The sequence below is a fragment of the Larimichthys crocea genome, chromosome VIII (genome assembly GCF_000972845.2).
Source record: "Larimichthys crocea isolate SSNF chromosome VIII, L_crocea_2.0, whole genome shotgun sequence".
Taxonomy (NCBI): domain Eukaryota; kingdom Metazoa; phylum Chordata; class Actinopteri; family Sciaenidae; genus Larimichthys; species Larimichthys crocea.
In genome coordinates this window covers 19,813,913-19,833,147 of record NC_040018.1, presented here as the reverse complement: position 1 = coordinate 19,833,147, position 19,235 = coordinate 19,813,913, and the positions used below count along the sequence as shown (strand labels likewise).

At 40.9% G+C, this 19,235-nt stretch overlaps 1 protein-coding gene across 2 annotated transcripts in view; it reads right to left on the bottom strand.

The window, feature by feature from the left end:
- The window catches only part of sema4bb (sema domain, immunoglobulin domain (Ig), transmembrane domain (TM) and short cytoplasmic domain, (semaphorin) 4Bb), a 51,337-nt gene extending 38,957 nt beyond the window's left edge, over window positions 1–12,380 (bottom strand). Inside the window, exon 1 of one of the 2 annotated variants that reach the window (XM_027281348.1) lies at window positions 12,103–12,380. The gene's annotated coding sequence lies outside the window, so the exon portion shown is untranslated. Of the gene's footprint in view, window positions 1–4,339; window positions 4,589–12,102 lie in introns of those variants that run through there. The other variant, XM_027281347.1, reaches the window with a different exon arrangement.
- Window positions 12,381–19,235: the final 6,855 nt, after the last annotated feature.

Sequence of the window (19,235 nt, the reverse complement as noted above, 5' to 3'; positions counted from 1 at the left end):
ATTTCATTTTGAAAAATTACTTCGCCAGCCCTGTTAATATTTGCTTTGGACCCTTCGTTGGAATTAGAAAACTGCAGCAATCCTCCCTCCTCCAATATGTTATAATACTTTAACAGTGAACTGTACACATTTCACTCTGTACCCTAATTTAAACGTGACACCACATTTAGTTAGCTCAGTTAGCCTTGCTGCCCAGACTGTGAGCTTGTCTGTGAGTACCAAGTTTGTGTTTACAGCACTAGCACAGGAGTGGTTTTCAGCCGTGGGGTGGAGGCGGAGGCAGATGGGGGTGCCAAAAGGCCAAAGAGGATGGTGGAGGAAGCTAAGAAGAGAACATGAAAGCATGACCAAGCAAGAACCTACCAGAAAAATAGTAAATCACCTATAAATCCAGGGTCGACTGCTCCTCAAAAAAGTCAGACGACACTCCAGTCAGCCAAAAGAACAATTACAAACCCTCCCCCTCTTTTGACACCCTTCCCCCTGATAATTTTCATACAGTCCCTAATATAATTAGTTTTCTCTATTGAAGCATGCTTTAATCAATACATGCTTGTAAGCTTTATATTGCATCACATAAAATGATACCCAGCAAGTGGGAAATTAAAGTGGGAACTGTACACATGGATGGAAGCGCTACAGTCTGTACTGACTGTTTGTTAATGTATTAGTAAAAAGCTTTAAGACATAAAACTGCAGGTTTCCTTCAGTAAATGCTTCTCTCATCTCTTCTGGGCAACTCTTTTTCTGTAACTGCAAGTGCTGATAACTTTACCCTCCTGCCACATGTAAGAATACAAGTTATTTGTTTTTACAGCAAAATAAGATGGTTCTATTTTGTAATTTCCCGTGTAAATACGGAATCTTAAGACCATCTTGGGGCAAAATACAAACACAATAACTGCATCCATATCACTCCAACTGAAATATAAGATACGGTTATCAGCGGATTCACAAGGAAAAACATTCCAGGCGCAGAGAAAGTCTGTTTTCTATTACAAAGTCAGAGTTTATCTTTTTTCTCTACATTTCTTTCCAAACAAGAGAATGAAAATGGGACAAGACATGATTTTCTCTCTGGAGGGGAACATGTTACATAATATATTTCCATCTAAAGACATCTAGCTCATTGAAAGCCTCATCAGAGTCTATGCACTTCTGACCAAGTGGCAAACTCTGTGGCTGTGAAATGAAACCAACACACAAGTGCCAAAAACTGCAGTTACTCGAATGGCCACTTGAGGCGGACTCCAAAACGAGTCACGAGCCAGAAGCCTTCACAGCAGGAATAAACATGTTTACAGCTGGGTACAAAAAACAGTTTTGCTCTCTATAGTTAATTTCCCTATTCATCACAACTGTACTGAGTGTGAATTTTTACTTTACTCACCCATTCGACCTTTATGAACATTTAAAAGTTAATATCTAAAATTAAGAGAGTGGCCGCATTGACTGACAGGTACGTGCCGTCATAGGTGGCTTGTTTGAACACCTAGGCTTCATTCAACCTGCCTCAGCTCCACCTACGCGCTACATCTTTGCCCATTTGTGGATTAGTGGAGAGCCGGCGGATGCAGGACTGCCAAAATGACACCGACAGCCAGAGCCACCACTGAGTTTCACAGCGGCTTTTCAAAAACCTGGATAACGTAACGGAGACCACATGCATGTTTAATAGTCTTTGCTTCTATACGTACTTTTAAAACATGGGCTTGTCACTGCTCTGCTGATATTATTTTCTACAACAAACATAGGACAACAGGGTTAGAAATATAAAAATATAGAATTAATCTCAGTTAACTGATATTCTGGTCCTCTCAACGACTACTTTTGTGTTCAATATCAGGTGTCTGCAGAGTATTGCATTAACCTTTCACAGAGGTGACCAAATATAGAATAGAAATGATACATGTCATGTTTAATCTCAAGTGTAAACACAGCAGAAACCACATTTAATGACTGAAGGTGTACTCTATGTATACTCTGCGTTAAGCAAATATGCACTATGTCTATTAGGACTGGTGCCATTCTGTGGTTGAGTAGTGATATGAATGAACGTGCCGATGCAAACTCAGGTCCTGTATGAACAGTGACAGCCAGGCGTGACAGTAGTCAGCTATGAAGGGATCAAATGAAAGTGGAACACATGTTTTCACTATCAAAAACACATTTGTTTGTAGAGTATTGCCAGAGCGGGCAAAAAGCGACCAACAAGAGAATAAAAGTCAAATTATGGAAATGAATTTCAGGTTCATCTGCATGCTCCCCCGAGGGATATCACCTGCATTCAGAGCCCTTTTTTTGGCCCAACATCTAAACCCCTGAAGGGCCTGGCCACCCTTTCTACAGGACCTGCAAGTTGTCCTGAATATGAATGGCCTTGCAACTGGCAGACAAAGCCATGCACAGACACAGCAGAGACAGTCAGCAAACAGGGCTGTAGAAGGGTTTTATTGAATGCAAATGTGAACCATTAAATCTTATCGCCCATGTGTAAAAAGGGGAAGTGTGACTTTTCACAGTTTAGTTTGCAATAATTCTACAGGGATTCTTGTAGATTTCCAAAACTGACACACCTTCCCTGCCAAATGTTTTAGATGCAGGAAAACCTCACAGCAAACCTACTCTGCAAGGGAGTTTTTTTTTTTTTTAGCTATTTTTATTTTGGATGGACAACAAACCCTTTATCATCTGCACTAACTCAACTCAGATGATGAACAGGCAGCGTGGCTGGCTTCATGCCTGTCCTGTCCCGGATGCATTCTGGCTTCAGCCCAGTAAAATGACCATTTCCCACATATCAGTATTGTATGAGAGGCTGCACAGGGACCCCTGAACACGCAAGTTCCCATCAACTTGTACTGAGCACTCTGAGTCCCACTGGGTGCTGTACGGGATATCACTAACCTCCTGTGGGTTAAAAGCAGCACAGTGTCTCCCCTCCCCAGTTCCCACTTCCCTTCCAACTCTTTTACCACAACCTCTCCACATGCTGACCATTCCTCTGAAGTTGTTACAGTGGGTGGAGTGTTGGGTGGAGTCTGCGTGTTTGTTTTGAGTGTTTGAATGTGTGCGTGATTGTGTGGGTGGGGGTCTGTGTGTGTGTGTGTGTGTGTGTGTATAAGTGCGTTTTGATGGAGGCACACAAGATGCTTCAAGAGCAAGAGCTGCGGCTCTGTTGACAGTACGAGAGCCAGAGACGACCGGTGTTATTAGTGTTACTGATACAGTATCACACAGGGCAGAGGAGCGGAGGCCCAAAGAGGAGAGACTGCTCCACCGGTCATTTACAGTCAGATTCCAACAAAGCATATCAGCACCATCTAACCACTAAACCAGGCTTAGCCTCTCACACACGCGCATCAAATTTTATAAGCATTCATGGTTTGGACTTCCTTATTGAAGACATACTCAAAGAGGGAAAAAAGATTTATCCAAACTGTGTCAACACATTCAACAAAAGCTGCTGGCAAACAGATGAGAGGGCATAAACAAATCAGAAACTTTTGATTATTTATTATATTGCGCTGTTTGTTTGTTTTTTAAATATGTGTATGTATATGTGTGTGTGTGTTTTGGCTTTGCACCCCTTTGTTTTTTGTGCTACTTACTATATGTATCAGTGCCTGCGTCTTTGTTATTGTATTGTATGCTCTGTTTTTAAATCTATAAATGAAAAGTTTACAGATGAGAAAACAAGCGAGGTGTCACTCAGTAAGTGTAAAGTTAGACAGCATCAAATCCCAAAAGGTGGAGGTCCACATGGTGTTAGTATGATGAATCAGGGATTAACAGCAGCAGTGTCTTTATGTCTGCTGAAGACAAACAGAAGTGTTGTTGTTTTGTCTGTAGTTTCTTTGGGCTAAATGCCAATAACAGCTGTTTAGCCACATGTGTAGATAGAAAACAAGAGCCCATCAGGCTGCCCCCACCTACATCTAAACCTACATCTTTTTTTTACAGCAATGCTGCTAAAGCTGCTGTTTAATTGTGTGCCAAAGATCCTCACCAAACACACCCCTGATGGAAATTAAAGAGGTAAGCAAGCCCATACATTGAAAAGGCATACATTAAAGTCTGGTTTAGTCAGGCAACAAACCACCAATCTAAGCAATTAAAAAAAAAAAAAAAAAAAAAAAACCTTCATTGACGCTTCAAAGCTCCCATTTTAGAATAAAGTCCCTCGGATGAATACTTAAATTATACATTTATAACAAGCTAAATATGTCCACAATATATAAGGTCCCCTGCAAAAAAACGCAAATATACTAGATTTTCCGTTTACGCGTAGAAAAGGTGTTTAACCTGAAAACACCGAGCAGGCACAGAAAGACCTTACCAAGCACAAGCTGCAGCGAGGAGGAGAAGGAGAAGAAAAAACTCGGTCACAGCTCAGGTCTTCACAGTCTTTTTGAACAAAAACTGTCGACAAATGGACAGAGAGATCTTTTAAATCCGCAAAAATGCGCTTCAGAGCTCATTTATGTTAAAGTCCGTCAATGTATCCAAGAAGTGGAGTCCATCCTCCGTGCGTCTGAAGACGAGCCTCCTCTCTACTACACACACCGAGGGCTGGGCGCTTTCATGCTTGTAAACTTTAGCTCCTCCCACAGCACACGCTTGCCTGACCGTCTGTAAAAAAGCCTGCAACACACGTTTATCATCAGTCATGTCCTCAATAAATCACTTCTAGTTAACCAAAGCAACAACATACAGCAAAGCTTCACATTAAATGTCCAGTTTTCTCTTTGTGTAGGAGGTAAAAAGCCTAAAATGACCTGTAAGTGTTTATGAACTTTGCAAAACCAGCTCAAAATACAGAAATGTATTTTTTTCTCTCTCTCACAGACAAAAAACAGCTCATCTGTAGGTAACAAACAAGTTATTTGTTGCAAGGAGCTGCAAGTGTGTGCAAAGATCGGATGATTGAAACTTGTGGGAACTTAGAAAAACAGTAAACAGTAAAAGAATCTGTGCAAATCCGAAATCTGTTTGTGTTTAAGGCAGTATAGTTGTTTTTACATAAAAGAGTGTGAAAAAGCCCCAAATTGCTGTGGGGAACAGAGTTATATGTTATATATATGCCACCACAATAAAGGTTAAGTAGCCTTCTAGTGTTCATAAAGTATGCAAAAAATGCAGAATATGTGATGCATACATATAGTCCGTGCAAATATAGCCTACAGTAAGTTTGACTGACTGATTCACAACTCTTTGAAAGACATCCTGAAGTATGTGTCAGATGTGTTTTGCAGTATAAGAGAGGAGACTCAAATCTTACAGCATCTTCTCTCAGATTCTGACAGCGACAGATTTGTTTTTTTTCTTTTTGCAGAGAGAAAGTTTTCCTGCTCTGTTGTCTTGGTATCTCTTCTCAGGCCTACCCTGCAGCTGTCAAACAATGAATGACAACTGAGTGCGTTCACCACAAAGAGAATTACAGGGGATTATGAACAAAGGCAAAGACCTGAACACGAACCAGGCTCAGCCATTCATATAATCTCCTTTTTTGCCTCTAGAAAAGAGTAAAGAAGAACTTGTCATATTGTAAGAAATGACAGTGAGGCTGCTCCTCTCTGCTCTGCTCAGGACATCCAATCAAAATTATCATTATCTTTTCCTGACAGGGAGGGACACAAATGATGCATAACACAAAACCACTCTTCACATCCGCAGGGGAGAAGATAACATTAATAATTAGTCTCCAGCCCCTCGCTTTCAATGATGTGCGACAGTGTGAGAGTTTGTCAGATATTCTGACTGTTAACACCAAAAAACGTGATGATAGTAACCAAGCCAGAACGCTTGAGGCTGCATCGTGATAGCACGGTCTGACAGACCCCTGACACTTCTGGAAATGTTGTCACTCTCTGACTGTTTTTCGTGTGACTGTGCCATACAGGCCAGCAACTTTTCTTTGACAATTGGCAGGTCTCTCTTTATAATATGTTCTCTGATAGACAGACGCCAAATCTAAGTTACTCTCCTTTATCTGCCGGGCCCTCAGTAATCCCTAAAATTCAATCAAGGATTACTTCTGAGGAGATTAAAATCATCCAATTTATGCAAAAGTCAGGCTAGCAACAACATGCGATGGATGCTCAGCAGTCTGAATTCATCTAAAAATATGTAGATATTTTATTTATTGCTTTTCTATTCACTCTGCACTGATATACTGTATGGTGCAATAACGTAAGACTGCATTAAGCTATGACTGGCCCGAAACCGAGACTAAGTTCTCCAAAAACAAATGGATTCAAAAATTATGAGTGCAAATTAAACTCTATCTCACACTGAAGGATAAAAAAAAATGAACTGAAGATGCAATAACAAGATGCTAAGTAGCTCTGCAGCATTGGGTGAAGCACTTTGATAAGAATTAAGTGGCCTCCTGTTAATGAGCACGCTGGGGTTTATTTGGAGCTATTTACACTTTGAAGAAATTATTTCTGACTTAGAAAGAAAATCATCAATTGAGGACAGTCCTGAAGGTTGCACAGTTGTTGACCATGTCACCCTTAATCTGCAGCTGAACTCAGATAATATCCTTTTGTCGCGGCACGCGAACGCACTGGGGAGCATACAGAAGCCATTCATATTAAGGTCACGGACACCCGTGGAGCTTTTATTGGGGTTAAGTATATGACAGACTCTTTCAGTAATAACAGATTTAGAGACTAAATGTTTTGTGAATTTACCCACCCAACAAGCCCTAAGTAGTAGCAGCTCACAGCTGAGCCAAGCTTATGTCAATGAGATCAATAACATCTTTTTTTTTCTTTGATAAACAGGCTCAAGTGGTAAACAGAATGACATAACTTCTACGTAAGCTTAGTAGAGCGCTGTTGACACGTAAAAAGGTCGACTCATCGTGACTCCTTCATTACAAGGTGTACACACCCTGACCAGTAATCTCCACTCCTCTAGGCTGCGATGAAGTTAGAGTTGCCAGGTGCAAGTGCCTCCTACAGACCTAACAGCACTATGACTCATCCCCGTGTCCTCACTTTGTCCCGCTCCGACAGTGCCCAAAAATGTCCTCACATCTCACTCACCCTGTCTACACAGGAGACCTTCTCTCATCACACTGATGATTCATGACTATTCAACTGATGCAGCACTCCGGTCTGAAAGTGTCCCATTTGCTGCTTCTATAAATCATCCTGAGTCGAGTTGTTTTGACAAGCTGGCCATATATCATGGATAGGAATGACTTGCTGTTTTGATACCTTTAAATCAAATTGCAAGTACTGTTGGCTGTGATCATATTTTTTCCGTACATTTACGGTAACTGACGTAAACTAATGTTTCACGGACCAGATGAGAGTTAAAATAAAGACGCAGGCTAAATATGGTCAGTTTTTGACTGTGTTGTTGATGGATACTATTCTCCCACAATGCAGTTCACACAGGAAATGGATAAAATGTATTGTAAATTTATTTTACAAAAAAGTTCTACATAAAAAAACCCTTGGAAAACAAAAAAAAAGTATTAAATCTTCATCTTGTCTGAAGTTTCATTTACAGTCACAGTTCAAAATGTACTTTGTTGTAGTAACGGCTAAAAACAGTGTAATGGTTAGTAGCACATGTTGTATTAAAATTAGAATGAAGCATGGATTTAGGATAAAGTTCAGCTAAGGCTGAAGGGAATGTCATTACTTTTGCAGGTATCTGATCATAAAGTGTTGGACAAATTGAAATTTGGACGCGATGATGGCGCTGGATGAAAAGTCAGAGGATCAACAAAGTTATTAGACTTTATCCCGAGGGGGGCAGTAATGTGTCTACCAAACTTCATGACAATCCATTTAATGACTGCTGAGATATTTCAGTCTGGATCAAAGGGTTAGTATGGCAGACCAACAGTGCCATCCCTATAGAGCCTCTGGCATAGATTAAAAAAAACCCACAACAGAAACAATGATCCGGTTATTCTGGACAAGCTTACTTTGTACCAAATTAATAGTTAACACAGATGCTTTGATCAGTGGATTTTATGTAAAGGAATGAGGCTTATGAGGTTTAAATCAGGTAGAGATCCAATACCTGAAAACCAAAATGACCTGCTCGAGATAACACCAGAGGTAAGCGAGAGAAAATGTTTTATTATTTGTAATTTGGGTAAACTGACCCTTTAATGAACCATCAGTCAGTGTGAGTGAGAAAGAGTAAGAATCACTCTGTCCATGCAGATGGTAGCTCATGTCCATATCAAAGACAAAAGAGGTGGCTTTCCTTGTTTTTCCTCTTCCTTGCATCCATCTCTCTCTCTCTCTGATGCACACGCACGTCAGAAGTAGGCCTCTGTTTATAGTGACAGCGAAAATAATTAAACACGAGATGCAAATCATTTCATCAACTTTAATTGGCTCTTACTTTCATTCCTGACATGTTCAATCATCCCAGAGTGAATTTTTAAGGATTTTTTTTTTTGTTTCCCCCCCATAATTAAAGCTTAGAGATTTACCAGCTAACTTGTCGATAGAGCTCATCATAGAAAACAGTTGAAGATTGAATGACTGAAACCAATGAAAAGTCTTGATTTTACCTTCAAGATTCTGCAGCATTTTATATTTCATGTTGTGAACACATTTTATTTCTAAGATCTTTCTTTAAGGTTGCTTGCTTTGGACCTTTTGGATTAGCTTCATAGCCTTTCTGCTCCACGGACCAGTAAACAGTAAAGTCACAGAAAGAAATGCTCACAAACAAAGGAAACAAATAGAAAACCAGATAAAGAGAGAGTCTGACATGTGGCAAAGATTATGAAATGGACTTGAAGCTGTGATGCCACAAGCACATACAGTACTGGAGCTAGCTGAACTGTTTGGAGCCCTTTTGTTTATTTTCCATAATGAATAAGAACCAATATCTTCTGTCTGTCAGCTTCTAAGGCAAAAGCCTGACATGTGGCGTTACAAATTCTATAGGATGTTATGAGATTAATGCACGTTAACGTGGTCTCCCTTTTCCCCCCTGAGAGCTTGAGTGACGGCCAATGCAGTTTAAATGAAGACATCAGTGTGTGTGTGTGTGTGTGTGTGTGTGTGTGTTTGCTTAGTAGATTTTCTTTGTCTGGCTCTTTCTTCGTGGCTTTGAAGCTGGGAGGCTGTGGATGCCGCAGTAGGAGGGCATAGGTGAAGGTCCTGCACAGCTGCACAGCGGGAGGGGGGAGGGCCGTGGAAGAAAGCCTCCAGGCGCCGGGAATGAATTAATGAGTTTCTGATTTTTTATGAATTTTTCAGTGCAGATAACTTTATTAATCTTGACATTAAATACAGCACAGCGTTAAAAAAAAAGGGGTTATTATTAAATGTAAGAAATCGCCTGTGTGTTTCTAATGGCAGGTTTATCCATTAAGTTTTTTTGTTGTTTTTTTTGTGATCCTTTCCTGAAATTAAATCAAAACTCAAAGCTGCTCCACTTCCAGTAAAGCTCTGAAATTTTTTACAAAAAAAAAATAAATAAACAAAATGAAATTTCCATCAACTTCTTGGATAGCAAGGCAATATATTAGTCATTCTATTAAGAAGGTATCTAGGAAAGCAAAAGTGCAGGCACGAAGAGACAAACTAGATTTTCAGCTGTTAAGGATCATCCATATTTTTCTTAGCTGTTCTGTGTTTACTTAGTCACTGTCAAAGCAGTTTGCAGCACCAGGTATCCTCATGCTCTAAGCTGCGTCCGTTTCTTTTTTTAAAGTGGTTACAAATGAGAGCAAATACATTTAGATGAGTTGAAAGTTTTTCCTGATAAGGTATCATGTATGCCGTTCGATGGAGAGCTTTGGTGAAAGAGTACTTTAGTGTTTTCAGGATGGAAGAAACAGAGCAGCTGTCTTGGGTCTGGTTTTCCCATAAGTAAGCCCCACATCATCACATGTTTTATTCTTAGGAATACTTGTGGTGTCTCTGTTTAGAACCAACGGAAAAAGAAAAAGAAAAAGGAAACAACTATCAAATGCTTATAATCTTTGATTTAAAAAATAATAATACTAGCAGTGCTCGTGAAATCAGCCAGTGCAATAAAACCTCACTGTTTTTTGCGTTCAAATATTCATATTCAATTCAGTTGATTGGTTTGACGCCAGTAGACCCAGTGAGATACAAAATGAACGGCTTCAGCCAGCATGAAATTGTAGCAGATCTAATGTAGTAAAGTTCACAGGCAGCTCCAAAGTCAGAACTTATGACAGATAAAGTGAAGAGATTCCTCACAATCAGAGGATGATCGAGTAACACAGGAACTGCTTCAGGGAGAATATTAACATTTAGATTTTCTGACAGGTTCACAAAGTGCACTGTGTGTGTGCGTGTGTGTGTGTGTGCGCGCGTGTATGTGTGTGTGTGTGTGTGTGTGTGCAATATTAGCTCCTGGTCTTAGTTTTAAAGGTCTTTGGGGCAGTTGGCTGTAATGGGATTCAAACAGTAAGAAATCAATGAACTATCTCAGTATGACCACACACACTAACCTTTTATGGATCCCAAATAGTGCTTCAACAGCCAATAGGAACTGACTTTGGACTGCACTTCCCCATTCCCTGTTTGTTTATTAGTTTGTTGTCGGATCTCCATCTTGATTACTTTCCATTTATGCCTACAGAGAGTATGTCAGCGTTAAACAGCCTGAAGAAAGATCTGTTTCATGTGCTAATCATCGATTAAAAAATCCACCAACATATATGCCCACACTGTTGCATTAGGGACTGCGGAGAATTTGAACAAGGCCAGATGACTTCCAAAATATCTTTGTGTGGGTTTCTTCCTTTCTATGTGGTTATAGCTGCAATCATTGATAATAATAAGCGAGATGAAGAGCATAGCAAAGCTAATTTGTTTGTTGGTTAATTGAAGAATGGCATGCAGATTATCTAGCGTGGAAAATATATTGTTTGGTTTGCTGCCAGTGAGCTGGTGATGGATTACACTTCCTTCCAGATTCACTAGATATCTGTTTGAATTATGGATCCCACCAATGTACTAATCAACTAAACAGGACGGAGATAAAAATGAGCTAATGTGGGGAATTTCTATTAAAACAAAAAAAACAGTGAATTATGCCTGGCTTTATGTGGATATTGGAATGGAAAAAAAACCCAACAACATCTGGATGAATAAGTTATGAGAGTGTCCACATGAGAAGTAGACCGACCATTATAAAATATTAACATTTCAACACGCTGGATGTAAAAGGTTAGGTTGCAGTGCATTGCTACAAAAATACAATTTGGTCAGCCTGAGCTCAGAAAGAAAAATGCACCAGTGACTTTGTTCCTCAGTTCCATTATCATTAATGTGTCATTTAGCAGTGAAAATCCAAGGCAATAATAGAATTACTTTTCCTATTAGACTCAATGTCATTGAGCCTTACAATGAAAGAGCCCAGTGCACATAATGGGGAAAGGAGACGACAGAGAGAGCATTTCAAGTGTCCAAATGTCACAGGCACGAGTTCACATCACATGCACACACCCTGTTTTGTCAGTGACACAACAGGAACAATATCTTCCTACATAATGAGACTGTCAGGGCTTTATTGTAGCCAATATATCCTCCCTGTCCGGGAGGAAGGAGTCAGAACAAACTAAACCATCACAGGAGCAGCTTTGGTTTACATTCATTTCATTCAGCTTCCAATCAGTGCCTCTGTTATCTCGAAGCAAGATGACTGACTGACCAACAAACAACACCCTGGAGCATATTTAGGCATCATTATTCAGGCTGCACATGCTCATATACATACAGATTTCTCATCGTACAGAAAGCACACACGTGCACCTCAGCACGGCTTCCAGCACCTTAGTAGGACACAGACACACAATGAGCCAAGAACCTGACTGAATGCAATCTATTGCCATGGCACCCAGTGCCTAGATGACCGGTGTCTGTAGTATCTGAGCAACCTCACACCACTTCATTACTCCAAAGCACAAACTCAGCTGCCAGCCTCTCCTTCCAGGCTGCAGTGACAGCAATGCCTCCCAGTGTTTGCCAGCCACTCTCTGCAGGAAAAAAAAAAAAAAACCCTTACGTCTTTTCATCCTTTTGTGTTATTGTACACCACAATCGCCTGCTGTCATAAGAGAAACAAGGGACTCACCGTGCTTTCCCGCTACAGCTGAAGACAGGAGCCAGGTGGAGCGAGCAGAGGCTGCAGTGGCGGAGGAATCCCCCTGGTAGTGTATGTGTAAGAGTGTGTGTGAGAGAGAGGGGAGCGTGGAAGTGTTTGAGTGCATGTGTGTGTGAGTGTGTGCATACAAGTGTTGTGTGTGTGTGTGTGTGTGTGTGTGTGTATGTGTGTAAATGTGTGTGCAAGGAGTCAGAGCTGAACCAGCAGATGCAGGCGGGAGCCACCAATAGAATGAGGAGAAGGAGAGAGAGAGGAGTGTGTGAGAGACAGCAGAGGAGGGGTCTGATAGCATTACATCATGGACTAGGGAACGGCAGGTTTGCAGGGGGTGGGCTACGGATGGGGGAAGGTGTGTGTGTGTGTGTGTGTGTGTGTGTGTGTGTGTGTATGTCTGTGTCCCCTTCTGTTTGTGTTTGCGTCTGCATCACTGTACTGTATGTATCTGCAGCAGACCACAGGATGATTAAAGATTGTGTCCGTGCTGCATACAGTGCAGTGTCGTCATGGTGCCTGCACCTGTGTGTGTGTGTGTGCGTGCGTGTGTGTGCGTGTATGGTTGTGTACACATGAGCAGACCATAAACAACAGCTATAATCAAGAAGGTTTTATAATCACGCCACACTTTATAGATCGTGTACCCTAACCTCCTGGTGTCTATAAATACATATTCCCAGAGCTTTCATGTACAGATACCTTCCAGATGCTCATTTTCTTTTCCTTTCCCCCCCATCTATTACATGATGGATGTCATACAGGCTAACAGCATGCTGCAGATGGACATTGAAAAAAAAAAAAAAAATCTCAATCTCATCCCTTACCACCACAGGACACACAGAGCTACTGGCTGCCTAATGGCTTCCTTGTCAGTTTAAAAAAAGCACTGATGGACACCCTGTTAGGAAGTCACTGACATTTCAGGTGAGTGATTCCAAACACTTTCTGCAGGCTTTGACATAGCACATCTCTAAATGGAAGAGAAAAAACACACTCTTTTTTGCTTTTCCTTTTTTTCCCTACCCGATAGTAGCAGCAATCACCTGTCTTTGTGCAGCCTGCCATCCCTAAAAAGGAACAGAGAGGGAGAAGGAAGGAGAGAAGGAGGGAGTGAGAAGGAAGGGCGTTAGTCGGAAAAACAATGACAGCTCAGGGTCATCCTTGCTGCACCTCTTGCTCTGTCTGTACCAATCTGGCACCAGACAGGCAGAAAACGAGATAGGAGGGAGGCAGGTGGCAGGTACAAGTCGATAAGGAAGTCTTTCCTCCAAGCTCAGTTCATTAATTTTCATAAGTTCTGTCTATGTTTAGCCCCACAGGCTTTGTGTGACTTGTACGCATGTTTTTATGTTGCACTCTCACTCAGGATACAGGTAGACTCCTCATGTATGGCAGTCACACTGCAAAGTGACATTTGCTTGTCTAAACGAAATAGGTGATGCAGTGACTACTGTCAACTTGCTAGTTGGCAGGCAGGCTAGTGGTAGTCAGTGTCAATACCTCTTAAAGCCTCGCTTAATCTTCTCTCTGTTTACTTCACTCTTTATTATTTAGTTCCCAACTGCACAGTTGCATTCAAGAAAAAGTATTTGAGTTTGTTAGCCTAGCACAGTCAGGCTTATGGATTCACAGTTTATTCGAAAGTGTTGGAACACCTTGTAAGCCATGTCTCTCTAGTGAAATTGTTTTTACTCCAACAGATTTATTTAAATGGTGCAAATATAAATAAAAATGGATGTAGTATCCGTGAGGTCACTCATAGGTTTTCTGAAAAGCAGCTGTGAAGCTCAGAGTGTGGTGGCTCTGACTGTTGCTATCTTCAGTCCTGCCTCAAAGTTGTGGATCGTGGGTGGACCTGAGTCCAGCTGAGTGAATGTAGTTTTTATAGTTTTAGTGTTGATAAAACTAGCCACCTGTGATGGCACCCATCTGTCAGTCAAAGCGTTGGATATCTTAATAGTGGGGCCTTGTGTAGTCTCAAATGACCGTTTGAGGACCTGCAGTTTTTGGCACTTCTGCTATGGCTTCATTTCACAGCCATTGAGGTTGCGATTTGGGTGCAACACAGCCAGACAATAACCAATAATAGCTTTCTTCATTTTGGACTCTCCAGCTCTCTGTCCCCTCAAAGGTTAACGTGGTCAAGATGTCATTAGTCAATGCAGCAAATTTGCCTTCAAAGCTCACCAAAGCTGAACTCTACATGAAACGTTAAACCCTCCTCGAATAAATCACAACGTCACTGAAATTCATTGATTTCATTGCCACATTTGGTCGTTTTTAATCCGTGTGTGTCGGCCTTTAGAGGTTTTCTAAACAAAGACATGTTCAATATGTGTGATACTACAGGAGTGGCAGCAGGGCTTTGTTTGAAATATAACAAGCACAATGATTCAGTAACGACATGGGTTAATGCAACACACGCAGTTGTTATACCTTAAAGTATAGAGGGTGAAATCTCAGTGGGGAAACAAAGAAAAAAAAGGTCCCACTGAGTTGAAATGATGGATGATTGTTCTCTATTTACAATATTTCTGGCACATTTGCTGTTATACCAGCTTTTAGAAGTACTGCCAACCAAGCTTCTCCTGCCAATATCATTTTATGAGATATTGGATATTTTCACACACCTTCACCTAATGATTCTTGCTGCTGTTTCAAGTTAAGGCACATAAGGCCATAATCAGTAACTGGCTAAAGAACGCAACTCCTTTTATGTCTTTGTCCTGTCATCTCCCACACAGGAATTGCTGACTGAGAATGCTCCATCCGTCTTCTGTGAGGTGGGTTGTCAAAGATCAGAAAAGTGCCTTTTTGTCGGGCGATATGGTGGTAATGTTAGCCAAAAAAATAAATTCACCACAGTGGTCTATACATAGGTGATACTGCAGATTTTACAACTGAGCCCAGCTGAACTCGTCTCCTTTAGAACTTCAACATCTCTTGCATCGGTTAGATGTTCAAGAATATGGCACTAATTATATATTCGTCACCTCTTCTTTTGTAACCTGTTCTAAATAGGTTTGATCTTTTATTTGTCACAAGCCATTACAAAGCCTCATGACTCACTAAATGAAATGTGACAAAGGCTAATGGACCTGTGCCCACATGTGAGTGGATGTGAATCATTTAGGTCACATGTATACTGCCTAGACTGGTGCTTGTTTATAGTAGGAATCTCTGTGAGAAACTCAAAGTGACATTAATATGTTAGAAATGTGTTAACTCATCCGTTTAATCTAGATAAGATTAAAGGGGTAAAATGATGCAATGCAGTGTGAAATCTGTATTTATCGGTGTGTGCAGATTTTGGTGTCAGAATATTAGATCCAATACACAGATTTCATGACTATTCAATGTTTTGGTCTCTTAAATGATGTAGCATCTTAGGTTCCAAGCACTTTAATTGAAAGATAAAACATTGCCCTGAAGCTGTTTACATTATTTTAAAAGAACGGTCATATCTTACCCATTCTGGCCGGCTTATTATGTGTACGTTCCAGTGAAGCTGTATCGTCCAAGTCTAACAAAAACAGAACAGTGCCCTGTTGGGAGGGGGCCACGTCTAAAGTCAACACGGTGGCAGGGTTCCCAGGCTCTGGAAACTAAGCACAATTAAGACTGCTGACATGAGAATGGCAAGCCAAAGTGCAATGGATGGTCAATCAGTATGGCATGTGCACATATAATGTTACGCTGGCTGTATTACGTAGCAAAGATTTGTTGTACGCTGCCACGTAACTTAACTTTACGTGAAAAAAATGTGTTTGACGAGGAGTTTACTGCCATTATTAAATCACAGCATGTGCAGATAGTTCCTGTGTTGATGGGCCTTTTCACAGCGGACAGTATCATAGCAGGAAAAGCACAGGTATTGCTAAAAACATTAACGATGGCTCTGTTGTATTCAAGTGTCCCAGTAAACCACAAGAGTGTGACAGTAAGGCAGCATATGCACAGCAGCTGATCATTCATTTTATTATTTACACACCTTTGCTTTTCCAACCGCAACATGTCAAAACGTCTTCTGGCCTATTATATGAAAGCTAGTGGATGGACACTTCCTGCACACAGTCCTCCTTCTCCAATCGGCACATAGACATTATGGTCCAAGAGGAGATCATGTGGTTCTACAGCTGAGGTAGCCTATAATGTGTCTCTCAGTCAAGCTGGGTACTTATTTATTTAGAGTCTTTCCTCTTTAATGGGGAAACAAAGCCCTGTGGTTGGGCATGAGGAAACACTTTGTTGTTAACAATAAGGCACAGCTGGATCAATAAGAAGTGTTATTGGGAAAAGCATTTCCTGCAAACACCTTGTGGGGATGTTTGGCACAAGGAGGACCTCAGATAGAAGCACAGTGATAAGATGGTTTTGATAAACACATAAGTACGACCTGTAACGGTCACGACTGGGGAGGTTTTTATTATAGCCAGTGGAAATTGACCATTTTTCTTTTATTTAAGATACTTTGTAAGGGTTTATAGCATTTTATTTGACATTTGAAAGAGAATAGAGACTGGAATTGTGTTGGGAGAGTAAGTGGGGAGGACATGCAACATAGGTATTCCACTGGAAATGAAGCAGAGACGTTGCAATTACACGGTACACATCTTCACTAGGTCACAAGGATGTCTGAAATGCATCGGTCTTAAACAGCTTAAACAGTTCTGGACAGAACCTGCTGCTGGACACAACGTTACTACATGTTCAGAAATGGTTTAACAGTCTGAAAGTAGAGACTTCTGTCTGGAATTGCACGATTTTTCACACCATCAGATCTTGTCTATCAGATTGTGGCTGTTAGTTTCAGATCTACGGTTTGTAGTCAATGAGATTATTTCCAATACGTTTTTTTTTTATTTATGGAAATGTGCCTTAGATCACACATCCCCACAGGGAACATACGGACATATCACCATATATATGTATCAACTGGTTTTAGATAAATAAATTGTTCAGGTCAAAGGGTTAAGCCCATGTTAACATTTGTACTTTAGTGTAAGCATCAGTGTAACTGTTTATAGGATGTATTTAACTACACACAATTTTAGCTTATTTTTTTCAGTGCGCTGCAGACCATGTATCTGTTCCAAGTATCTATTCACCCTTGGTCTAGATACCGGAAAATCCTCTGTGTCCGCCCATGAGGTACATTCCCTGATATTGGGCTCTTCAATTTCAGACACTGCCTTACCAGCACTATTTATAGTTTAATTTAGTTTGGTGAAAAAAAATCTCTTTTCCCCCCTTAGAAAGGAGTGTGGAGTATCTTAATGCACAAAGGTGTCCCCTGGCGACTCCAGTTATCCCTATCAGCTCAGACCCCCTCTTCTTTCACCACCATGCCTGCACTGTTCCCTGTTGCCTTGGCAACCCTATGGCCAGACCTCTCTCTCTCTCCCTCTCTCTCTGGATACACAGGGACTCCTGTTCTTGCCCCCAAGCAGCTGAAGAAGGACTCACTAAGGTTGTGCAGAGAAAAAGGTACATGCTTGTCCTTGTCTTCTTTCCCCAATGTGACACTTGCATGACCACAAACAGGAAAATGGCTCCACACAAGCTGAATAACGCCTTTATAAATATATGTGGTCATGGGAACTCCACTGCATATACAGTATATCCTGAAATCCGGAACGTAAAGGTCAAATACGGCTAAGACTCAACACCCTTGAGTTTTAGGTCAAAAACATGCAATCTGTTCCAACTGAAAGGGAGTGCCGAACAGGAAGACAATGATGTGCCATGTCATTTTGAGAACAGATTATTGTCCATTATGATAAAGTACAGACTTTGTGTCTCTGTTGCTTTCATCCACTGTCCCATCCATTCATCTCAAACTGGTTGTACAGGGCAAAAAAAGGTTACTCTTTAAATAGCTCAGTGTTTTGGGAAATAAGTATATTAGCTTTGTTTCAGAGAGTTAGATGAGCAGATTGATAACACTCTCATGTCTGTGCTTTTGAAGAACAGAGATAGAGCCAGGAGACAATAAGACTAGCTTAGTATAAAGACTAGATGCAATGGGAAACAGCTAGCCTGGCTCTCTTCAGTTCAAAAACACAAACACCAAAATGTTTTTGCCCTGCATCATTTATGCAATAGTGACCACAGTCTGTGTTTATTCAGTCCAAACAGCCAATGCGTCAACTGTACAGACAAGCTAGGTAGCAACATTGGCACCAGCTGTGTGCATGTGGAGTGTGTCTTTCCATTTTTCTGAATTTACTGTATGTGCATGAAGTCGAGTCATATTGCTCCAGGATACGAGCAATTTTTTCCAGTGGACTGGATGCACAGCAGATATTTAGACCTGTCAAAGTGGGAAAAACACAGGTGGACTCAATAATAGAAATGGAAATAGTAGGAACGATGACTCAGTCCCATTAAATGTCCCAGTAACAGTGACAGTGGAAGTGGCAAACAGAAATGTAAGTGCTATATCTTTTATAGCTCTTTTTCAGCCGACAAAAGCTGAAAGCAGTGACTTCTCTGGATTTTGTCATCACAATGAGTTTACCATACAACTAGTGGAGATGCTGCTAATTTAGCTTAATGTTCACAGAAATCATAATTAATAAATGGATCTGTTGCAGTTCATGTTGCTTTTCACTTCAGTTGTGTATTGTGAACTTCTTTTAGGAACTTTAATATTTACTTTGCCCTTCTCTGCTTTCTGTGCCTTGGCACTTGGTAGCTTATAGACACAATGACTTTAGTAACATCAATCTGATGTCAATTGCTCTGCTCTGTGAAGGTAATCCACCAAACAGATTTTCTAACAGAACTGGGCTGTAGATTCTGGGAAGTGCCCAAACTGTCCAGCTGGTAAAATCGGTTCCTCCTTCAGAAGTGACATTTTAAAAATACAGATCTCACAGATCTTGTGCAGCTTTGGTCTGATACCGTGTTCAAAGAAACAACCCAGGTTTTTGAGCTCTGTACAGTAACGCCAATACACACAGCAAAAGAGATGCAAATTGTTCTGTTCTTAACAAGATATTCCAGTTTAATAGACTCTCTGGTCAAGGGCCTCTCAGAGCTTAAGGGAACAAAGAATCAGAGAGGCAGGTGCAGGCTGAAGTTCATATTGTATACTACTTTTTCAG